Source organism: Dendronephthya gigantea, unplaced genomic scaffold (genome assembly GCF_004324835.1).
Source record: "Dendronephthya gigantea isolate DGI-Jeju-01 unplaced genomic scaffold, DenGig_1.0 000056F, whole genome shotgun sequence".
NCBI classification, from domain to species: domain Eukaryota; kingdom Metazoa; phylum Cnidaria; class Anthozoa; order Malacalcyonacea; family Nephtheidae; genus Dendronephthya; species Dendronephthya gigantea.
The window spans coordinates 604,276-613,913 of NW_021163066.1; the positions used below are offsets into that span (position 1 = coordinate 604,276).

The following is a 9,638-nucleotide window of genomic DNA, read 5'->3' on the forward strand; positions in this document are numbered from 1 at the left end:
CTTAAAGTTACGCAAATATTCGATTGCCAAATAGGAAACAGAACTTCTTGGTATTCTAAGGAAGATGTAGGTTCCTGTTTTCCAAATCTTTGTCTGTCTAACTGTATATTGAATAACACGTTATCAGCACGCGGTTAATAGCTGTAAAAACGCATATGCGATATTGTAAGGCAATGGTGATTGTAGATCACAAGAAATCACAAGACTGTACGCTTGAAAGACAGCCTTTGTGAAAAAAACAATATGTGGCCAATTTTCGCCAAACTTTTATGCAGACGTGACTTCTTTATTTTTTACATTCTGTTCAGATAAACGGAAATTGGGCACGTCTTAAGGATATCAGGTTTTAGGAGGGTATGCAAAAGCATGGTTGTAAAAGCCTTGGAGTAGTTTATGGGCAGATTACTGCCATTATACTGTGTCAGATTTGAGGATAAGATATCTTTAATTGAACCGCCACATGGATTGCTATTTATAACGGAAGCAATATTGGGGTGTAAAAATATAAGTTATATATAATATAACCGACTGTGAAACTAATATAGGCTGACTGGGGCTTCCGTTCTATACACGTTCTTTCTAAGAAAATATGAATTAGAAATAATCAGTTGAGATAGTGCCCACTGTGTCCAGAGGCAAGAAAGAATAGTTAGCTATAAAACGTTTTTTGCCTGAGTAACTTGCAAAGTGGGGTTAAAGAGCTTGCGCAAGTATTTACTGCTGTCAACAGTATTCATACAAAAAAAAGGCTGCTACGAATTCACACATTTTGTTCAAGCATTTCATATCACCGCATTAAACCAGAATGCGTCTCGGCTTGTCTTCTCTGAAGGTAGAACTCCAGCTTCCTGTGAGGAAATGTTGTAGTGATGTTTCTTTGCTGAGCGCAACTTCTGTGTCAAGCATGCAAAGTCAGTCACCTCCATTCAGCCACTTCCTGGCTTGCTGATACAAGTCTTTTTAGCCTCGCGAGATGATAATATGCCCTGGAACATGAGAAGAAAAAAGCTCGTTATTCTGAGAGATTTCAACATCATTCTTCTATTCCATCATCTTGAAAGAAATTTCCATAAAAAGCTTACCTGGAGAGAGAGTCCTGACCCTCATTACGACTTGCGGTTGATAAAATCTCCGACAGCACTTCTTAAATTAAACAGACCATTACAACAATTATTAACACGCCCGCCATTTCCGCTCGACTGTTATCAACATTGTTGTCAATATCGCTAATTATACACGAAATCCTTCACTGACCGCAAAAACAGAATATTCTACTCCATGATGAGATCCTTGTCTACACTATACCGGATCCACATGCTCACGAGTGTTTAAGATATCCCTGTACCTGAACTTTCTCATATGACAGATTATGTTAAAGTAATCACGCTATTGTACTTTTTCTGAGGGTGGGGGGTAAACTCGCTTTAATGTTGCGACCATGCAAATCCGGTATGATATAACTAGGGCCTAAGCTCTCCGCAAAGTTTTCACCTGAAGCCTACAGCCCCGTTTACACTACACTCGATTTATTGGCACGGCACGGCTAAAATAGGTACCCGTACCCATTTCATCTGTGCTCGGCCTTTGTTTTGGTAGCCTGAACACTAATAAAATTGGGTACGGGTACCAATTTTAGCCGTGCCGTGCCGATAAATTGACTGTAGTGTAAACGGGGCTTAAGTTGTGGAAAGAGTATACAGGAATATTCATAAAACTATTCACCTTCAGTTAATGTCTCGCTTTGCGTCTCAAAGGAATGATTGTTTGCATCTTCGCCAGAATCTTCTTCACTGGAATTAGCCAGACGTTGTACGGTGAATAACATCTTCTTCAAGGTCTCAACAGGTCTGTCAGAACTTTCCTCCATAAACGATGATTGCCCTTCGCCCGAATATTCAGGAAACTTGCTATGACGTTCTGGTGGTGCAATGTCTGAAACACTCTTGATGACAAAACAAAAGAATATGACGTGTTAAAAAACATGATCCTTCAGGATAGCAAGTGTTTACATGCAGCAGATAATCTATTCCAAACAATATTTTGAAAGAAGCGACTTTATCCTACCTCAAGACTGCTGGTCATGCAGTCTTCAATAAAGGAAGCAATGATACCAGGCTTGTTAGGACGGTTTGATGTGCTAGATATATGTTGGTAATTAAAAACAGCTGAGTAGAAAGCCTGATTGATATGAAGGCATAGCTAGGTCAAGGTTGAAGAAGAGTTGCGTTTTGGGGGAGGGATACTGTTTACAAAGCCTTGGGCGAAATAAGGGTCGACATTTTTGCGAGAACATCTGCGATTCGCGATGTTTCTGCCCACCTGGGGAAATATGGTCACGAAAACACAATTTATTATTGTTTACAAAGCCTTGGGCAAATTAGGGGTCGACATTTTTGCGAGAACATCTGCGATTCGCGATGTTTCTGACCACCTGGGGAAATATGGTCACGAAAACACCATGAATCTCCTAAGAAGTAAAGATGTTCCCCTATCAGATTAAGAAGCATTTCATGTTCCCAAGTGTGATTTATGTTTTCAAAACATCGTTTCCTATTTTCTTCTGTTTCTGATCATTCTTGGTTCAAGTGTAAACATTTAAACGCAAGAAACAGCAATGAGGATCATCAAACATAACTTATCTTCAGGTTTTTCATTGTTGTTTCCCAAAGTATGCTCATGCTTTTGTCAACATGATTACACATTGTTAGGAAACAACATTTTTCAACAATGTTTCGAAATTAGCTCAGAAATTGAGACAGTAGGATGGGTAACTAAAAATAGAGGCCCCTGTTGAAAGATGACCGGTATTTGACATACTCTGCACTGGATGAATCATCATCTCTCCATTCCGGTGTCTGTTCTTCGTCATTTCGAGGTAAAATAGGCAAATCTTTATAACTTGTTCCTGATGACTGGAGATCAGTGTCAGTGGCTAATAATGAAGTCCTCAACGCGAGATTTTCAATCATCGTGTTTCCACTTTCCTCTGAACTCGCGTCACTTTCTGGACTGACAGTGGATAGCGAAGGGCTGACATCGAATAGCGGCATCGGTGGTTTAATTATTAGCGCTTCTGTATCCACTGAATCCGTGTCCTCGAGCAAACTTTCTCTCTCGTCAGCATAACTAGCATCTAAAATCTTCCTCTCATTAGCATAATCAGCGTCTCGGACTATCCTTGCATTATACGCGTTTCTTGCTATGCCAGGCGCAGATTTAGTTCGCAACCTGGATCCAAGTTTATCATAACGGATTCTACCAACTGGAACAGACTTGTTTGGATCAGAATTCCAGGGGACTCTTCTCCCTGGGGGATTTCTCTCGTAGGAAACGCTTCTATAGTTGTTTAAAAGAAGGTTCCCATTCCGAGGTGAACTTTGCTGATAATGCCTTTCCGATGGCACTAATCTCGTAGGGGGCAAATCCCGAGATGTTAATCTCGTAGGATAACTATGGTCTCTTATAGAAGTACTAGTAATAGGTGTTCTTTTGGAGTGAAAATCGTCCGACGTCGTTACTCCATAATTTTGACGATTTATATCTTTTTTAGAAGCTTTACCGTTGAGGTAATGATCTTTCCTGAGAGCTTGCTTGTTGTTTTTCTCGGAAAAATCTATGATTCTCTGAAGCTCTTCGCTTGCACTAATTCTTGGAGATCTTGGAGAGGCTTTGACACTCGTAGGCCCGTAGACAACGTCGGCAGGGCGTGGCTTGTTTAAAGTACCGGTACGCGAAACTTCGTGAGAAAAGTAGCAAGTTTTGAGGACGTATTTCCTTTTGAGAGCTAATCTGTCTCTTCTTTTCAACATCTTTATTATAACGAGGACTTGTAGCATTTCTTGAGGGTCTAACTATTGACGGTTGAGTAGACCTAAGACCAGTGTGTTTGTCGATCGAGTTACAAATGTTACGAGAATCCTGCTTTATCATTTCAATTCCAGTAGGACTTTTCCTCATAAGTCTATCTGTATTCGAAGAGTCTGTAGAGTTTTTGCGCAATTCTGAAGGCGAGTTAAAACCATTTCCCTTTGACAAACCCAATGACGATGGACGGGTAGCGCTTTTCATAACTTTCTTTCTAGGACTATTTTGAGGCAGATGCTTGTCTGATGTGCGTTGAGGATCTTTATTGTGCCGATAAAATGATTTCAACTTTTCTTCAGAGCGTTCAGTTGTCTTTTTGCCAGGTTTAGGAATGGAGGTTTTAAAATGGTTTGGTTTTGTAATGGTAGATGACTTTGTTGGTGTTTCTTCACCTCTTTTTCTAGTTCCACTGTTGGATTCCACAAACGAAATTTCATTTAGGAGAGATTTTTCAACATCTTCTGCTACAAAAATAAATAAAAATTGATCTTGGTAAAGCAGATCTCTGCAATAAACATTGATCTATATGAAAAAACCTGGACTGACGTCCACCAGCCACTTGCTGGTAATTTGTCACACTACATTCAGTGCTCTGATTGGCTGGATGAGGCACTGATCTACATATAACCAGAAATGTTAAACAAAAACATAAGTGGAATTCATGGCTTCTGAATATGTGATCCAAGTTGTCAAATTGATGGCAATCATCTGTTGGATGAATTTCAAATGCACCAATAACTCTATCCGGATGACTCAGGTTGTGCTTTGCTGGTTCATATTGTCGACCCTGATATGAGTGATATCATTGTTGAATCTGAAACTCACCAAACTTTCTGACACTGTGATCATGTAACTGGTTGATCTTTCTGTCATGATATAATGAGTTGTGAAATGCTCCACCCATGTTGACCGGTTTTCTGCCGTAGATTGGCTCACTGATCAGGACTTCCGTGTCAGCACTTTCCAGGTCCCAGGCTCTACTCTTCCTTGGTTTAGGGGCACTGGTCTGTATAGGTTGCTCCTGGAGTGATGTGGAGAGGATGGATGAGGTGGTTTTATGAGGATGTTCTTGGAAAAATGATGGAGAGAGCGACCTTGAAAGACGATTTCTAGGAAGAAAAGAAGAATGTGAATTCACATGTAAATCAAGTAATCTATATCATTGATTTCTAATTTTCTACTAAAAACATACACCTACCTTATACCATGCTTCCCATTGGGCTTAGTCTCTTGTTGAACTATTGAGCTTTGGTCTACTTCATCAAGCCAGCTGGGATAGTGTTTTGGTGCTGTTAGTTCTTCAACCCAGCTAGGGTGGTTCACAGTACCTTGTGAGAGTAATTTAGATCAATTAGAGCTCTACCATAAAACACAAAGTTGGTTTAGTTTAGGTTTTCTCCTGTAGTGACACTGGATCAGGAAGAGATGTTCCCTACTGGATCTCTAGGAAGAATAGTTTAGAACTGATAGAGCTATCCAGTATGAATAAAGTTAGTTTAGTTTAGGTTTCCTCCTGTAGTAACACTGGATCAATAAGAGATGTTCTCTACTGGACCTCTAGGAAGTAAAACTGATAGAGTTATTTAAGTTTAGTCTAGTTTAGACCTCCTTGCTTATAGATTGATGTCAAAATACCTCCTCTGCCAGATCGTTGAACATTATTATGAAAACTCTTGACCAAAATCTCTGTGTTGACACTTTCAACATTACTGTCAAGATCCGACGCAACTGACCCTCGAGGGGAGGGAAGGGAGGAGAGTTGAACATCACCACCTGATATGGTAGACACATCTTCATCGCTGAAGTTACCATCCTCTGAGAAGAGAAATTCAAAGAATACATAAATAAGGTTATGATTCAAAATATGTTGCAAGGTCTCGATTTCCCCTAAATTCATCTCAGATAAAACCATTTCCAAATATTATGTAGAAATTCCCAATAATATTTTCAAAAATTACTAGGAATTTGAACATTCAATTCTTCCTTCAATTTGCTTATTTTATTTACCCCAAACACACAAAAATAATTAACTATCAGTTGCTAATCTCCATAGAGCAATTCTGATCTTTTATCAGCTTCCTAAATCACATTTTCAAAATATTGACACCTCATATTATTAAACGACCATATAAATTTTAACACTGCAGACATAACTCGGTATTTAACAAAGTTCAAACACCGTGTAATTTATTTTTAAGACATATTATGAATGTTAACGACCCAATCACTAGATTACTAACCGTCTCCTCGGCTTTCAAGGTCATTTATACCCACACTCGAGCAGCTTCCTTGTCCAAATGGGACGATTTTTCTTTGCAGATCTTTTGAATAAGATTCATTGACCCACTGCACCAAATTGTCTGCCATTTCCCTCGGTTTTCCAGTAGAATTTGCAGCCTTTCTTGCCGAGAGAAAGGACTCAGGTTTCGTTGACAACAAAAAGACATTTGAGCTTCCGTAGCAACCAGCATTTGGCGTCCCTCTCGGATTTGTTTGCACAGTATTTGAAAATTGTTCAATGTACTTTTGCAGCACTTCCGATGCATTTCCTAGTCGTTTTGTACCCGTTTTAGGCAACCCATTGCTTGAAGGAGATGTTTTAGCTGTTGCAGATGCATTTAGAGTTGACATAAGTTAATAAAACATTCAAAATTATTGCTAAAGTTCACATTTTTAGTGCAAATATTTTGATTTTTGGAGGCAATGGCACAGCCCGCTGACGGGATTATGCAATTTGTCTCTTTATACTTTCATTTTTTCGTTATTTTCATCCACTTTTTTGGTCTTGTTTAGACGATATATCCTTCTAAACAACAAAATATTCAAAATAATTCAAGAAATAAAAGATATAAACTTCCACAGACTTTGTATAAACTTGGAGAACTTAAGGAGCCTATTTGACATGCGCAGAACATTCGCAACAAATTCTGTATCGTTGAACTGTTTCTTCTAAAAATTAAACCTTATATAAGTCATCTGTAAGTTTATTTAACCATAGATTATATAGAAAGAGACAAAATGCGTGAATACAGCATACTATTACTGATTTCTCATCAGACATTAGGCATTTACTACGCAACCTGCCTCCCACAAGCATGCCAGCCCACGTAGTATTACGTATATAAATACAATACAAATACATTCACATATGAGGTCCGATTGGAAAGGGTTATCCAATATTGATTACTTACCCCTCTCCAGCCCCTTGACCTCTTCAATTTTTGATTAAAATTTCTCTCACTTCATCGATTTATCAACCTACGTTTAACTTGATTAAAAATACATCGATTATTATCGAAATACATCGATTTATTTGCACTCGATTAGGATTTATTGTTGAATACATCGATCGATGAAATTCGCGTAATAGCCATGGTTGAATTAAGGAAATTTTAACCCAGAATTAAAACGGTTAAAGGAAGGTAACCAGTATGGGATGATACTTTTAATTAGGACGAAACAATATGCTTTGAATTCGTATTTATCTGCGCGGCAGATCACTGAAATTAATACGTGCTTATAAGTCATAAGTGGGGAAGGAGGATGATGAATATCTAAATTCTCATCACTTGATATTGCATGATACTTGCTTTGTGAAAGAGTTTGCGCATGTCCAGTAGGTTTTAATCGTAAATGTAGCTAGTTATTATAAGAGGAATGATTGTCATTGAGTTGACACAAAGAAGGTTTTAAGAAAAGCATCGAGGCTCTTCTTAGGAAGGTCAGAAGGAAACTCTCGTTTCCTTAAAAGAGAATTATAGAAAAAAATTGAAACTCTAGGGGGGGATTCTTTGTCTCTTGAACTTTATTACAGTATTACAATTGCATTATTATTCTTTTTCTCCAGATAAAGTCCCATTAACACCCTCGAATAGGCTGATACGGAAAGTCCTCGTCTTTTTTGAAACAAGGAAAATCATTTCCTCTTCCGGATCTTTCCAGCTCTTTTTTTCAGAAAATCTTCCAGGTGGGGTAATATGGAACCTAAATGCTAAAATGCACGCTCAGTCTAAACACGGTTAAGTCATAGGTAGGCGGTTGGTTGTTCTCATTTGCGTCATAAGTCGGTGTATGACGTTTGAACGACCACGCATTCGCTAGTGAGCGACAGAGCTTTGAAATTTTGACAAACATGGCAGCTGTGTGACGTCATGTTTTATAAAGACTTGATCTGGAAATTCGGCTGAAGTTTTTGTTTAATTCTTTTGTTCTTGTTTACGAAAATTTACGAAAACCTGTGAACGATGAAGACAACGGATTATTTGCATTATGAACAATCCTCTTAGGGTATCAACCCGTTGGATTAATCAATGCCGTCTGACTGAGTTTCCACCATAAATTGACTGTATAAATCTACAACAGTCTTTCATCAAATGCTCTAATCTGAAGCAGGATTTCTCCTGATAGACCTAAGGTCAGGGAGTACCGCTCAAAAGCTAGTGTTGTTTTGATGTTTTTGCAATTTCAGCGCCTGTGTTTCGGCACGTTTAATCCCATTAAAGCGACAATGATAATCTGGTTATTCCTCAATATTGGGAGTAGTCTGTTGCTGAATACTAACATAGTTGTCCTAACGTTCAATGGATCAATGCATCCATTTACAATTAGCATCCCTTCTTGCGTGATCATTTCACGATTTTTAACACTTTTCAAGGTCATGGTGATAATTTACCTCTCGATCGGATCATCAAGGTTGATTTTACCCCGCAGTAACGTACTTTGCCGGAAATGTCGAGATGATCGTATCATTCGTACGTTGCTTTGTAATGATCGAGAAAATACGAATAATAACAAGCTGTTTATTGACAGAGTAGGTAATAAGTATTTAACACGTTGTGAGCATTGTTGCGGCTTTGAAGCACTCTCTTTGCGAACTTGTGAAGATAAGAATATATTTAATAATGTGAAGATAAGAGTAATCTTTAAGGACTTCGATTGCCTTTTAGACTGCATTTCAATCCACGCTCTTCAAATTATCTCTAATTTTCTTCTGCACGCGCGAATTTTCTTCAATTTCCCTCCGAAAGAATGGGAAACAATTAAAATATGACTTGGAAAATCGAAGTGCATGAAAGCGGTAACCGTTCTCTGTCCGACAGATAACGAAAGTTAACGACAGACATGATACTAATTGAGGGATGTATAATCGCCCACCAAAACGTGATACCATTGATTTGTGATATCGTGGGCATTTCCTGTCTCAAAGCACGAATTCACGCTGCTTTGTACAAATACTAATTTGCATGATCAGTCCAGAATGGAGGAAGCGAGAGGGCAAGAGATAACTAACTTTACTCGATCTTATGATAAGACGCAATGAACGTAACGACATGAACGTCCTCTCCATAATCTAAACATGCTTAAGCTGAAGGGGAATCGACGCAGGAGACATGTCAACTCACTTTAAGATTATTTTGCATGATCTAACCTTGTTTAACTCAGTCAACTGAGAGAGAACACAGGAGCGACTTAACTCTACTCACATGGGTTCTGTACAACATCAGACCACTTTAAGGTAGCTCTCATCACGCTCTTATTCAAGAACATGTGCAACCTCTGCATGATATAACCATGCTTAACTCAGTCAACTGAGAGAGAGCACAAGAGAGACTTAACTCTTCTCACATGGGTTCTGTACAACATCAGATCATTTTAAAATAGCTCTCATTCAAGAACATGTACCACCTCTGCATGATCTAACCATGCTTAACTCAGTCAACTGAGAGAGAACACAGGAGAGACTTAACTCTACTCACATGAGTTCTGTACAACAT

At 38.7% G+C, this 9,638-nt stretch overlaps 1 pseudogene; it reads right to left on the reverse strand.

Annotated features, from left to right (window-relative positions):
- Nucleotides 1-247: 247 nt before the first annotated feature.
- LOC114529514 lies at nucleotides 248-9,334 on the reverse strand (annotated as a pseudogene).
- Nucleotides 9,335-9,638: the final 304 nt, after the last annotated feature.